The following is a 14,674-nucleotide window of genomic DNA, read 5'->3' as shown; positions in this document are numbered from 1 at the left end:
TTTATTTTCCTAAGTCGACACAAATGATCGTTAAGCATTGATGTTAATGTCTTATGCAACTATCAAAATTAACTAAATCATCTCTTACAACAGCTGAATTGCCATCAATTGTGCATTAAATTGGAAATTGAAGTGAAGAAAAGTATTGATGTTGTTAGATACATACCCTTTATTACACACTCTAGTGGTCTATGGTATGAGTTGGAGCGAGAAAATAGAAGATTTAAGTTGTTGAGTCAATACCCCAAAGAAAAAATTGAAAGAAAACTATTATGAAGATGGCAAGTAAAGTGGAAGACCTTAAAGATCGTAAAAGTCAAATTTTATATAAAGTTATAAAACCTAGTTCATATGGATTAAACCATGGAATTTAATAATAATTCAAGTCCATCCAAGAAAAAAATGTATTATTGATCCATTCAGTGTTTTTCATGGGTTACCCTAGATTTGAGAAAGGGTATATAGATGTTATGACCCTCAAAGTAGAACTTAGTATGTTTCGATATATGTTTCCTTCTTTTAAGATAATCCTTAACTACCGGCCCAACATGTTCAAATATCATTCTCATGGGGAAGTACTTATTGTCCTACCAATGAATGCATTGGAAGATACAGATAATGGCAGAGTTGAGAATTGTGATGCTCCTCTTCAAGGCTCCCTATAGTCATTTCTTCCGAAGGAGAGTCTTCCTCTTCCTTATTTCCTAATTTGCATTTGCTTGTTGTTATTAGGAAGGGAGTTAGACAATGTACTTGATTTCCCATCTCAAAGTTTTTGTCATCATTTGATTGATTCTCTTCTTGCTATAAGGTTTGTTTTGTCTACTCTTGATGTTTCATGTGTTCCCATTAGTTGTGTCGAAGTTTTTTAGAGTCCTCATTGAAAATCTAGAATTGAAGATGAAAGTGTTGCTCTTGTGTCTTAGAGTACTTGGTATCTCTTTATATTCCTCCCCTAAATGCCAAAAATGTGGATTGCATATGGGTCTTTACCATTCAAGTCAAAGCTCAATTGGTAACTAAAGATTACATACAAACTTACGACATTGACTATCGTGTGAGATTTTTCCTAGTTGCCAAATTAAATTCAAACCAATTTGATATCTATGGTTGTGAAAAAGGGATGCTCACTTCAACAATTGGATGACATTTTTTATACAGTGATCTCAATGCAAAAGTCTATATAGAACAACCACCTAGTTTTGTTGCTTAGGGAGAGTTAAGTAAAGCATGCAAATTGCATAAAGCCATTTATGGGTTGAAACAAACCCTTCGATCATAGTTTGAGCAATTCAATCGTGTTGTTCTAGGGTTTGGATTTCATAGAAGTAACTATGATCAATCTATATTTATTTTGGAAAGAGTAACAAGTTGTGTGATATTGATAGTGATGATAAAATTTTGTTTGGAGATGACAAAGGTGGACTTGTTAAGATTAATGCCTATCTTCAAAAGCATTTTCAAATTAAAAACTTTGGGATTCTTAAATACTTTTTTTGGAAATAGATGTGGCAAGAAACAAATCATGTATTATTTTGTCTCAAAGGAAATCTATAATTTATCTTCTAAGTGAAATTGGATTATTGGGAGCTAAACTAGTTGATACACCACTAGAACCTAATCTTGATTTATTTTATGCTAGTTCTCCTCCTTTAAAAGATCTAACTTCTTATATATGCTTAGTTGGAAAGCTCATATATGTTATTGGTGATGAGGTTGATATATTGTATGTTGTGGGACTAGTTAGTAGGTTTATGGGAAAACATAGAAAAGTTCATGCAAAGGTTGTTCAATGAATACTTTAGCATCTAAAAGGAGGACTAGGGAGAAAATATTTTGTAAGTATTAGCATCACATAAAAGTGATGGACTACTATGCTAGAGACTATGTTGGATGAAAGGTGACATGAAGTCAAGCACTGGTTATTGTACCTTTGTTGGGAACATTTGGAGCATTGAAAAGTAAATGAACAAGAAGTAAGAACAAGATCAAGTACAGAGGCTGAATGCAAATCTATGGCACCTATCACTTGTGAAATGATCCAGATACAATCTCTTTTGTCAAAATTTGGTGTGGAGGTAAATTTGATTGATAGTTATCAAGCGATAATCAGACCTTTATCTTTATAGCCAATAATCTTGTTTTTTTATGAACGAACGAAGTTCATCAAATTATATGGTCATTTCACCAAAGATTAAGTGTACTAAGTGGAAGAATCATAACCCCTCATATGAGAATTGAACATCAATTGACAAATATATTTACTAAGGCATTGCATGGAGCTTAGTGTGATACCTCGTGCTCCAAACTGGTATTATTTGATGCATATTTCTTAGCTTGAGGAGGAGTGTTAAAAGTTAATTAAAATATGTACGAGTGTAGTTTATTGAGAACCTTGGGGGTAATTTTGTAATCATGTAATCACTCTCATATTTAAGTAAATGCAATGCATGAGTGAGGTGTAGTCGAATTTTTCAAGTTTGCCCTCTTTAAATGTTTCTCTTTTCTTTCTTCTTCTTCCTTTGTCTTCTACTACTTTACTTCTTTCTTTTTCCTTATCTTCATCTCTCTTACTTCAATGACTTGATTAAAAAGTGTAGTCTCCATGTAAATTCGAGATTGGTTTTAATTGCAAACTGGGTAATGCACATACAACTACTTAATGTAATGATTGAAATATCTCAAAGTATATGCATGTCAAATACTTAGATTTGATCCACATTTTAATACTTATGAAAGGCCCTTTCAAATACCCCACTAAAACAACATACAAACATGTATTGATATTATTGATGCTCCAAAATTGATTTCAAATGGTTGTCAACCGCACAACTATTCACAATGTTATGATTGATTCAAATATGAACTTAAAATTACTTGGCACACATTTAAAAAGCTGAAATATAAGCATTCGATAAGGATTTAAATGATCAAGTAAAAAAATACATAGGTCAATGAAAAAAATTATCGAGTTTGGCTTCCTTTCAAGCTTTAGAGGAGCTAAAAAACTCCTTGAATCATGCGGGAGGGCTTAGGAGGTTTGGTTTTCACTGTGATGAGAGAGAAAGTTTGTTTGGGGTGTGTTTGGGTTAAATAGCACGAGTTCCAACATTTAAAAAATTAGTTATTATGGCTAGAAAATGAATTTTTTTGTATTTTAGAAATAATGGGTTAACAAAGGTTAATTTTTTTTTAAAATATATTAAATTCTTTTTTTGATGTTGAACACAATAATAGGTCATTAGTAAAATTTTGAAACTTAAAGCTCCTAAAACTGAGCTTGAAATATTGTAGAATATATTTTTTGTGCAACACAACAACAATTTTAGAATGTGGCCAACTTCTTTCATTGTGTTTGACCTCTTATGATGTTTTCACTTCCTCCTATTGAAGAGTTTGACTCCTTTGTACCTTAAACTTGATCTTTGCAGTGGTCAACTTTTTTGATCATTTTTACTCTTTTACCCTCTTTTGGGTTGGTCATCCTGAAGTTTGGGCAAACATTCCTCAGTAGAGTCTCTTCTCTCTCTTATTTGGACAAATGGTGTTGCAGGCTGTTTAACGATGAACTGCTTGCTAACCCTTTTGTATGAGCCATTTGGAAAGACCATGGCCGGTCAAAAGGATATGTTACCAGAAATCTCTTTTGAGGCCTTTTGAGGTAAGAGGCATACTTTATGTATATCATTAGTAACTTGAGTATTTGTTATAAGAAAAAAATATCTCAATGAAGATCTTGAGATCTACAATCTCCCCCTGTTTATAATGATAAACAATCATAAGTGATTTCTATGGAGTTTTTATCTGAATTCAATTTTCCTTGGGAACCTTCTTTCTAGGTTGCCCAATGGATCATTCGTTCTCCCTAAACACACCATGCCTTATCTCTAAAACCGATTTTAGAGATAAGTATCACATTTCAAATATGCATCTAATATAAGAGTTTTAAAATAAAAAGTAATATTTGACTCATTTCAAATGTGTTTTGAAGCTTTTAAATCAAAATCATAATAAATTGACTTACGAAATAAAGGAGAATTTCTAGTCTTGAGAAATAAATATATTGCAAGAATATGATAACAAAATAATATACCTACTAAAATAACTTTACTAATGGAATTTAGAAGAAGAAAAAATTATTTTCTCATAAAATTCCGTTATGTTACTTGATTATCACATTCCAAAAAAGGAGACCTTCCCCTCCAATTGGCTTTATTGGCGCAAACGAGCATTAGGGGGGGTTCCCCTACCCCAACCCTCAAATAAGGAAGGGGAAGGCCAACCCCATCTATCGACAATGTTCTCGTCAACACGCAAAGAGAGGAGGGGCCTACCTCCTTCTCTATTTCATGTAAGTCCTACATGTGGTCTTGATTGTTTCAATATCAATTATTTATGCACAAAGTTGATTTTTTACAACATGACATTTTAAGAGGGTTGTATTGTATATTTAGATAAATAAATTTCATCTTCATATGATTAGTCAATAAAAAAAATTGAATCAAGCTAGGGGAGGCTGATTTCTCTATTGATACCTAAACGAGCTTAAAGATGGAAGACTCCAAAATGGTGGAATAAACTCCATCCAGCCCCAAAAGCGGCGGAACCCTAAGAGTCTTAAAAGTAATTACAAATGATTTGCTCATGATATGGCCTGGCCCGTGAGCTAAACAGACTTCCAATCCCCTTCTTCCCTTTCATTACTAGACAAAATCCAACACCCATGTCAGGACAATTGCAAGGCCGACCACCTCACTTGCCACCAAAACTAGAAACAAAACCAGACTCCTCCTCTGTAATCTTCTGCAGTCTCTTCAATCCTATATCTTCCCCTCTTCTGCAGCCTCTCCGTCCTATATCTTCTCCTCTTCTCCTTGTTTTTTTTTATTCTTCTTCTTCTTTGGCTGAGAGGGTGAGAACAAGAGCGAGAGGAGACTTTGATGGATTATCTGTTACCCGCCCCTGCTCTGAGAGTTAAAATCTTCTGCAACTGAAAAGTTGAGATGACTCTGGGCTTTACTTCGTATAATTTGACTGGAGAGTGAGTTTTTGGGATGTGGGTTTTATTTTTGGTTTTCATCGGAAGAACTAAAAATCCCTAAAAGCTGAACTGTCGATTTTCTTGATCCAGTTGCAAAATTCACCCGAAATATGCAGAGCTAGCTTATGTGATGGCTCTTTTCCCTAGGCTTTCAGTGGTGGGGGACTTGTCTCTTTCTTCTTCTGCCCCACCTCTACTGTCTGCTCCCTTCTGAAATTCCTTTCTTTCTCTCTCTCTCTCTAGAGCTCTCTCTCTCTCTCTCTCTCTCATAGCATACTCAGTAAGTGCAAAAAGATTATCAGCAAACACAATGATCTTATCACCGCGCTGTTGTTCATGAAACCGGATAAGAAACTCACATGCCCTAAATTTATTTGGGTTCATTATATATAAAGCCTGAAAGAATAAAGACCGTTGCAAAGAAATAAATAAGACCACAATTTTATTCAAAAAATAAAATATAAGAACAGTTAAGCAGGAAAGAAGAGTAACTAATAGAAATACTCTTTGGGTGAAGCAGACTGTTAACATCCTAAAAATAAGAGCATGATGACATAAACACAGTATCAATGTATTTTTTAATAACAATCCAATTAGTTTATGACGGTGCATTTCCATGATTTCAGTGTGAAATTCCCCAGTACAACAAATAAAACTGCAAAGATTGTACTTGTTCAATACCAAAATCATGGCAAACTCATCTGAAGGGTGAACTTCTACATATGCTGACTCCTACCAAAAGAGAGATCTAAGTTGGTTGAAGTCAAAATCAAGTTACTTCAACACTATGGGCAATTCATTAACGAAGTCAGCTTCATGCAGATTAAATTAATAAACCCATCCACTTGAAAAAATAAAGTACATTTAGCTAGTCATTTTAAAATGTAAATTCACTGAAATTAGTCTAGGAACAGGACTATTAACACCTCGAAATTGTTGGAAAATTGTAATGTCACTAAAAATTGCATTGTCAATTGATATACACTTAAAGATGTAAAATTACTATATGCTAAAAGGCACAAGCTCTCACAATGCATAATAGCTGTCAATAAGAAATATAGGACATAACATATTTCATAGTTAAGGCAATCAAAATCACAAACTGTTTTTTTACATAACCAAATTTATGAATAATCTAGAAAGGTGAAAATACAAACGAGTGCAGAGAGCATATGTAACTAACCTATTTTTTTTAGAATTTTCTTTCTTCAAATATTCTAAAAAAAACTCTTTTGTCATTGGACACCATACTTCAGCACACTGGACATTTGCAATGAACCCTCCTTTTACAAGATCCAACCAGTTTGATTCATATAATTTAGGGCCAATAAGGAAGTTCAAATCTGTGATACGTTCATCCTCTCTCACGAGGGTTGCTGTGGTATGAAGTTCGAAAGTCAGTTCCTAGCAAATATGAAGAGTGAAGACAACATTCTTTAAGAAGGGCAGATCCAAAATCCATCAAACACCAATACTGACCAGTTAGCCCAAGTTTACAATGAGATTTAGTGATACTAATGACCTTCTGAAACATATGTGCAGGGACAACATGCACCTAAAAACACCGTTTGAAACCCAAATAAAAGGAAACAGTAAGAAAAATTCAATTAGAAAACACAGGAAGCAGGTAGATAATCTCCGAAGTAAAAAATGTGTAAATCAACAGTGTGAAAGAGTTTAAATTTAGTGAAATCTTTATTCAAGAGCACCAAGATCATATATCCATGTCAGGAACTGCTTAACCTCACAAGCCTAGTGTGCAATCCACGTCCAATAGTGACAACACACAATTCGCTAACCAAAATGATCAAGAGATGATGCTGCATAAATGCACTTTGTATATACAACAAACAACTTAGCTACGCTGAAGCAGTTGCTCCGAAAATCATCCACTTAAGAACCTGTACTCAGCAAGAGGGTCTAGGTCATAGTTCAAAATAGTTTTCCCTCATGGTCTAACAACTAAAATTATCTAATAGGTGAGAGTTTTGGATCGTAGCCCATACTCTATTTCATATTTTATGTCGCTTTTTGCCATTGACATCAATTTTTCCTTTCTTCCATTAAACACCTACTATAAGTCCAAAGCATACACACATAACTAAAATATAGCTTTACACAAGAAATGTACCTCATCCATGAGAAGCAAACCCCATTCTCGATTTCTTATCTCCTCAATTATCTTCTCAGACTCTTCAGACCTTTTCCCGCCAAAAGCAACCATGTTATAAGTTGTACAACCACACTAGCATTACCACGAAATCTCTCTTTACTATCAAAAGTGAAACGACATATATGATCATCTCGAATAGTAGACCACAACTTGAATTGGAAGGCCCACTAGTCTACAGAAACAGCATTTGTTGCTAAACAGAGGCAACTCTTTCGTATTCGACACGCTGCAGAGACACCAACAAGAGACTTCCCGGCCCCACAAGGAAGAACTATAATTCCTGATCTTGCTCTTCCTACAATTTACTACAAGTTCACCCTCATGCTGAAAAATCTATAATCGAAACAGAAAAGACCAAGCTACACAGAGAAGTAAACAAAATAATCAAATCTCAGCTTTAAGACACAAATGTTTAAAGAAAGGTGTGAACCTAGCATCCTATTTAAGAGATCATTTCTTAAATGAAAGCCTCTGGGTATACACATCCAAGGTGGTCTTCTTCAAAACCAACGTTATTTCTAACAAGTGACTGACAATCGACAGCTTGCACCCACCAATTGAGGGCTCATACCATGAAGAGGCTCGCTCATGTTAGAGCAAATTGACAGCCTCATCATTGCCACATTATTCAATCCTCTACATAGGACAAACTCCTACATAACTCAGCAGCATGATGTCTTTGCAAGTGCAAGCATGTGGTAGCATTGACCAACCAACTCTAGGCCACCTCTTGGGTGGTACATCCAAAGCTGGCACCCTCAAAATAGCAAATAATCGAACACAGGTTCTCGACATTGCATCTACAAGGTCAAGTAATATAAGAAGAAAAGTTCAAATATAAATGTACAACAAATCAATATGCTTGGACAAGATGCAGAACACCAATCAGTAAAATGTAGTTCAACTAATTTGTGGCAGAAAACACAAAAACCAAGGCACAACAAGAATTTTTTTTCAACGACAACAAGTAAAAAGAAAGAATTTATTAAGAAATACATGGAACAGCCAGACTATTTGATAGGAGAAAATGAAAGCAAATGTAGAAAAGGATTATCAAGAATGGATATGATAATATTATGCTTCATTAACATATTCTTAATATAGAATCTTATATGATATAGATCGCGATATAAGATATCACCAAGCACTATGTCAGTACAACAACTCCAAATGACTGGCAACCACAACAGAAGTTCTGAAATTTAAATTTTTTCATCCAATAGCATCACCACCAAAGTTCCTGATAAGTTACTTTAAACAGACCATGTCAGACATTTGGTATTCCACACTACAAAAGAGAGCAGCCTACTTCCAACTACATGATTCTTTAAATTTTTTGTAATAGAAAAATCAGTTGAAATTGCACCTATCATGATGGAGATGTCCACTGGTAAGCATGATTATGTTTGGCCTATGTGACAATCAGTACCAAGATGAAGTAAGATTATACATGAAATTGGAAGAAATCATGGATAACCAATGTGTGTAATATCCAGTTCTAGTGCACTAGCCAATGTAGCCTCTCTGAGAATTCTACACAATGTCTTCAACAGTCTCAACTATTTTGCTGGAGAGTTATATTGACCTGAAAAATATTGTCTTACAATAGGCCTCACCATTTCCAAACATTTTACTCAGACTCTTTTCCTGGTATGGGCGTGGCTGAGCCTTCAATTCCATGTTTAAGTCAGGGTTCACCTGCAGTTAGCAACATCAAGTCAACAACATACCCATGATGTGTGACAAGGAACAAAACTGGCAGAACATCAAGCATTTGTGAGAAATAAAGCTTACTGTATCATTTCTGAAGTCATACTCCTCCAACATGGGATAATTTAATGCATTTGGTAAGCACCTTTGCTTGACACTTTCAACCTGTAAATGTTTAAGTTAGGTCAAAAAAATTATAACCACTAATCACTTAAATATACATCATCATTCATAGACCACCCTACCTAAGCAGGATCTATTTCAAAAGAATGGGTTTCTTTCTCTTCAGCTACTGCTGCCACATCAGCATCAGTGAACAACTTCTGATGACCACCACCATCCATTTCACTCAAAGCTTTGCTAACTGTAAATACATCACTTCCTTGTGAACCCTAAACAGTAGATCAAGAGTTTGCATCACCATCAGAATTGTGTCAAAGTTCTCATGATCTATCATAGAAATTTAACCATTTATCTGAAGGTTTAGCCATAGTGACAAATAATCTCTCCATGCTGTAGTGTGATAGTGGCTTTGGAGATGATAGTTTTGATTCACTATGCAGGCAAAAAATGATTAAATTATTTAACAACACAATTTTTTTTTCAAAAGAGATGTTCAAACTCCACTTCCCTTCTATGAAAAAGAACAAGATCAGAAGTTATTTTCTTCCACTGTAACAAGCAAACAACTTCATGATTTAAATGGTAAATTCAACCATTTTGAATAATAGTAAAATATGTAAAGAATAGGCATATAGATGAATCCATAGAAACTCCTATGTAAATTTTATGTCACTCGCCAAAAAGATAAGAGAAAAGACTAAAAAAAAAAGGCACAACTCAGAATAACACCTCAGAAAAATATAGTGGACATGCATGAAGAAAATAACAGCAAACTAAATTACCTCATTGGAATAAATTCTCTCTTTAGATATAACCTCGTCCTTCAGCAAAGTCTTCAGCACCTGCAAGTATCATTTAAAGCATAACTTCCAAATTCTCCTCATCACCGTAAGAATAATAATAATGATAATAACAACATTAATAATAATAATAAACCACTTGTGATAGAATACGAGACCAGATTCGCACCTCCGGGAAAGGGGACTCCACAAAGTACCGGTTCTTCTTAAGTACAAGTTTTACTTTCCCATAATTAGAAGTTGAAGCATAAATGAAATCAATCATTTCTTTAGGGAGCTTAGTCTTTGATAGCTTGTTCAAAACAGTAATTATAGTTTCAGTCTCGAGCCCAACAGAAACAGCACCATACAAGGAATGAGGCGCCAAGTTATACTCATGCATAGAGTCTGGCCTGCACAACATTTTTCCAACAAAATGAAAATGAGCAACCACATAGAGTTTTAAGTAGAAGAAAATAGAAGGACATCTTAAATACCGGCAAACAGGCTTAGCAATTGCAATGAGGAAATCATTGGCTTGCTTATACAATGGTGATAATGTCTCAAGAAAGATCCGGCCATCAGCGCAAGCCCATAAAGGGCGGTTTGCATGATCAGGCTTTAATTCAAGTTTAGAAAATCCCCTCTTCGTCAGTTCGCTTTCATCTTCATGATCCATATTCCGTACCCATAAACACAATTCAAGCACCTAAAGTAAACTAAAAACAAAAAGCTATAACAAAACGAAAAAATGAATAAAAGTAATACCTTCACGACGATCCTCATCAAAATGAATTTAGTTCTTTGCCCTATAGATGTCTGTACAATTTTTTGAAGAATGGTCATAATGAATTTAGTTCTTTGCCCTATAGAGTAAACTGCTGTTGGGTTTGTTGTTTCTAGATTTTTCCATTTATCATAAATTTCTTTTCCTAAGGCTCCTGGTAATTTCCTGAATAACTTTGTACCTAAATCTTTATTAAATGCATTCCTTGATATGCTTGCATAATAAAAGTAATCTTGGAGGAATTTCTTAACATATTTGTAATTATGGAGACTAAGTTGTTCTAAGTAAACTACTGCATCTTTTTGTAATGTAATGAATCCTAAGTTGGGATCATCTCCTGTTACTAACTGATAAACTTTATTAACAAAATTATATGGATTGGATCCAAGACTCATTAAATGACCAAATTCTTCTAGATTTCCTCTTTTGTAGCTTTCCCATAAGTCTTTTACACTTTCTCCTAAAAATGTTTCTAAGTATCTATACTTTTCTTCTAAATCTTGGGATTGAAAGTTTTGGATATAGTTTGAGACTACCTGGTTTTTCCAAAGATCTAATACTGTTGTCCATTCTTGAGGATCATGGGCTGAAAGATTAAGAATTTTTCCTTTGTCCATTTCTTGAAACTTTATAGGTCTTTCTGTCTCCTTTCTTTTTCCTTTAGGACGTATCCTATGATCGAAGTTTACTGGATCACTATAAGGAATCCTTGGCACATTTCTTGAGTAATATACTTCTCTAGAAGGAGTTCTTGGGTAAGTGGTATAGCTATTACGAGGAATAGAATTAGAGCTTTCTTCATCCATATATTCTTTGATACTTAAGAGTTTCTTCTGTTTCTATTTTTTCATCTTCTTTAGGTTCCAATGGCATTTTTCCTATTCTTATGTTGGCTTCTTGGTCATAATAGAGATATTCTTCTTCTTGGATTTTTCCATTTTTTATTAAGTCTTCTTCTAGATGAAGAAGTTCTCTTTCTGTCAGTTTTAATTCAAATTCTTTAGGGTATATTATTTCATCTGTTTCTAATTGTATATCAACTAAGTCATAATTTTCACTAGAAATTGACTTTGTATCTTCTGTACTCTTTTGTTCATAACTATTAAGTCTAATATTTATATTACCTTCTGTATCAGTGTACATAATACTTTTTTCAGGACTAATTATTTTTTCTTCTCTAAATTTCAGGTTCCATTCTAATCCTGCTAAGACATCTGGGGAATATTTGATGGACTTAATTAGTTTAATTCCCTTACCTATTAGATTTACTACATCGTCTATCTTGACTTTAAACCTAGTAGTACTAGAACAAGTGCATCTCCCTAAAAATCCAATGCAAAATAAAAGATTGTTTCCTACAAAGGATTCATATCCTTTTGTCTGAATACCTATTTTAATATATTTCCTAAAATCTTGTAATCCTATAAGAAAATCAGGGGAGCAATAAAATATTCCTCCGTTCTGGTTCATGTCTAATTCGGTAATCCCTAACATAGCCTTTTTAGGATCTGCCCATCTATCATCATAGAAGCTAAGAAGAGTTTTAGTTCCTAAATGTTTTCTCCCTAATCCTTTAACTCCTATGAAGATTAAACCTAAATGAATCAAAGTATATAATTTCTTAATTTCTTTGAAGGCTTGTTCTACTATTAAATTTATGTTTACTGAATCTTTTCCTACACAGCTAATTTGAATTTCTCTATAATGTCTAAATAATCCAGTGTTGAAATTTAAAGGTCATGTTCTATATAGTTGTCTAGGATTAAGAAGGTTAACTTGATTGTTACTGAATAAAGTAATATCTTGATATATATCTATTATTTCATCTAATTGTATGTCTCGTTGATCTACACTTCTTCTTCCTGTTATCCTATCTATTATATTAAGGTTTCTAGAGGAACTTCCTATTTCTGAGGTGATTCCTTCACCTCGCTGTGAAAGTGTCATGATTTTGTAGTTGCTGATATTCTAGGTTCTATTTTGACAAATTTTAATTTTTGGGTAATTAAATCTATTTCTTTATCTATGTTTTGCTGGGATCCTTTACTCGTTTTAAGATAATCTAGGTTTCCTGCTAATTTTTCTATTCTTATTCTTAAGTTTCTTGTTTATTCTTGTATTTTGTTTAAATTGATTTCTATTTCTGTTAATTTAATTTGTAGATTATTTCCTAGACTTATAATAAGGTCTACAATGCTATTGAGCTGAGGGTTATTTTTGTGTAGAATATGTTCTTCACTATTAAAATGACACCTAAGAGTATTAGGTCCTATATATTTTGTATCAAATCTTGTAGGAAGTCTAAGGTCTAAATAATCTATTTTTCTGAAAGGTTCCAGGTCTTATAGGCTCTGATACCAAATTGAAGGGGGTACTCTATTTAAATTAATCAGGATTATTTAAATCAGGAGTATTTGAAGGTCTTTGTGTTTGAAGTCTTTGTCTTCTGGGTGTAAAAACTTGTCTAGGGGTTTCTACAAACCTTCTATAGGAATATAAAGATAAAGTAAAACAGATACAATTAAAAATGAAAAGATTAAAAATAACTATCACTAAAGCTATTAGAACAAATATCATGCGTCTAAAATTCTGACTCTAATATTAGCAATTAAAAATATATAAGATTCTAGAATAATTTCTAATTTTTCTGGCAGAAAGACAAAATATCCAAATAACTCTATTACTTTGATTCCTAAGAACAGGATGCTAGAATAAGTTCCTATAGTTTAAATCTTTTACCGTAATGTAAAGCTTTGTAAAACAGGGCTAAGTATAAGTAAAAGATAGGTAGGAAGAGTAAAATTATTCTAGAAAACTGTTTGATTAAATTATAAACTAGCCAAAAAAACATAAACGGTACGACGACGTTGTGACTTCCGAGAGCGACGCTTGGCTCAAAAGAGGCAGAGGCGTCTGTCAGGGCGTAGCCCTCACTCAGTAGTTTCCAGCCTAATATACCTTTTATGTATAGACACACAATATATATATAGATATTCTTAACAGACAATAAAAGCAGTATGGATTAAACATGTAAGAACAATTCCTAGGGTAATCAAAAGCACAAGCATAGAAAGGATTTTTGAAATCAAATAGGATGTGTAATTCCCGAGAGGCATACTTTAGATCAAAGCTGTTTAAATCTTTATTCTCACTCCTTCAGGTATAGGGAACCAAAGACACAGAGAGGTGTGCAATTTCCTAGCACTGTAATGCTTCTACCACGGGCTCCAGCATTTAGTCCCAAGATAAACAAAGCCCTCAAACCTCCTTGGGTATAAACGGGTAGGAACAAGGGACGCATGGACCGTGAAACATTAGAGGAATACAACAATATTTTTACTCTGTGCTTGGGATTGACCCCGGATTAGAGGAGAGAGGTATAGACTTAAACAGACAAAGATCTAAAGTTTCCCCTTAGGGAAGTTCTGAAGACTGAAAGAAAATAACTGGGATGCACACTTACTTTGGAAGCAGGAGTTGGTCGTAGGTGAACTCAGAAAGAAAAGAAAAGGAAGCTCATGGGTGGAAGATCAAGGAGGAAACAAACTGCACTCTTTCATTCATATCTTGTGAAACATACATAAGGCTATTTATAGCCAAGGGTTGCCGACACTTGGAGACAAAGGGAATCACCCAGGTGCTCATTGGGCCCCATCATCAGTGAGTTTTCTCTTACTGCTTTCCAGGTGTGCGGTTACAAAAAATAAACTGTACAAAAAGTATACAAAGTCAAAAGGTACAATAATGGAATCTCTCTGTCTCTCTGTCTGTCTGTCTGTCTCTCTCTCTCTTTTACTAAATATCTTCTTATCTTGAATCCTATTAATTAACTGTGATTTGTCTGGTATGTTATAACTATCAGTAATAGTATTATCATTTAATCTTTTATAATTTATAACCATTCTAGAATTGCCTCTTTTTTGTTCACTATGTTTTTTTACTATAAAAGCAGCAGATCTATGAGGGCATTTACATGCCCTGAAGGACATTTTGAATGGTTAATCATACCATTTTATTTAAAGAATGCACCTGCTATTTTCCAAAGGAAAATGGATGACATA

General features: G+C 34.0%; 1 pseudogene; it reads right to left on the bottom strand.

Moving 5' to 3' along the window:
* Positions 1 to 5,164: 5,164 nt before the first annotated feature.
* Positions 5,165 to 14,674, bottom strand: part of LOC137938376 (general transcription and DNA repair factor IIH helicase/translocase subunit XPB1-like) — a 49,933-nt pseudogene continuing 40,423 nt past the window's right edge.

Source organism: Aristolochia californica, unplaced genomic scaffold (assembly GCF_029961685.1).
Source record: "Aristolochia californica isolate CCGP_79_NKW_82.1479 unplaced genomic scaffold, dmAriCali1.0.hap1 SCAF_8, whole genome shotgun sequence".
Lineage (NCBI taxonomy): Eukaryota > Viridiplantae > Streptophyta > Magnoliopsida > Piperales > Aristolochiaceae > Aristolochia > Aristolochia californica.
This window is presented reverse-complemented; position numbering and strand designations above follow the sequence as displayed.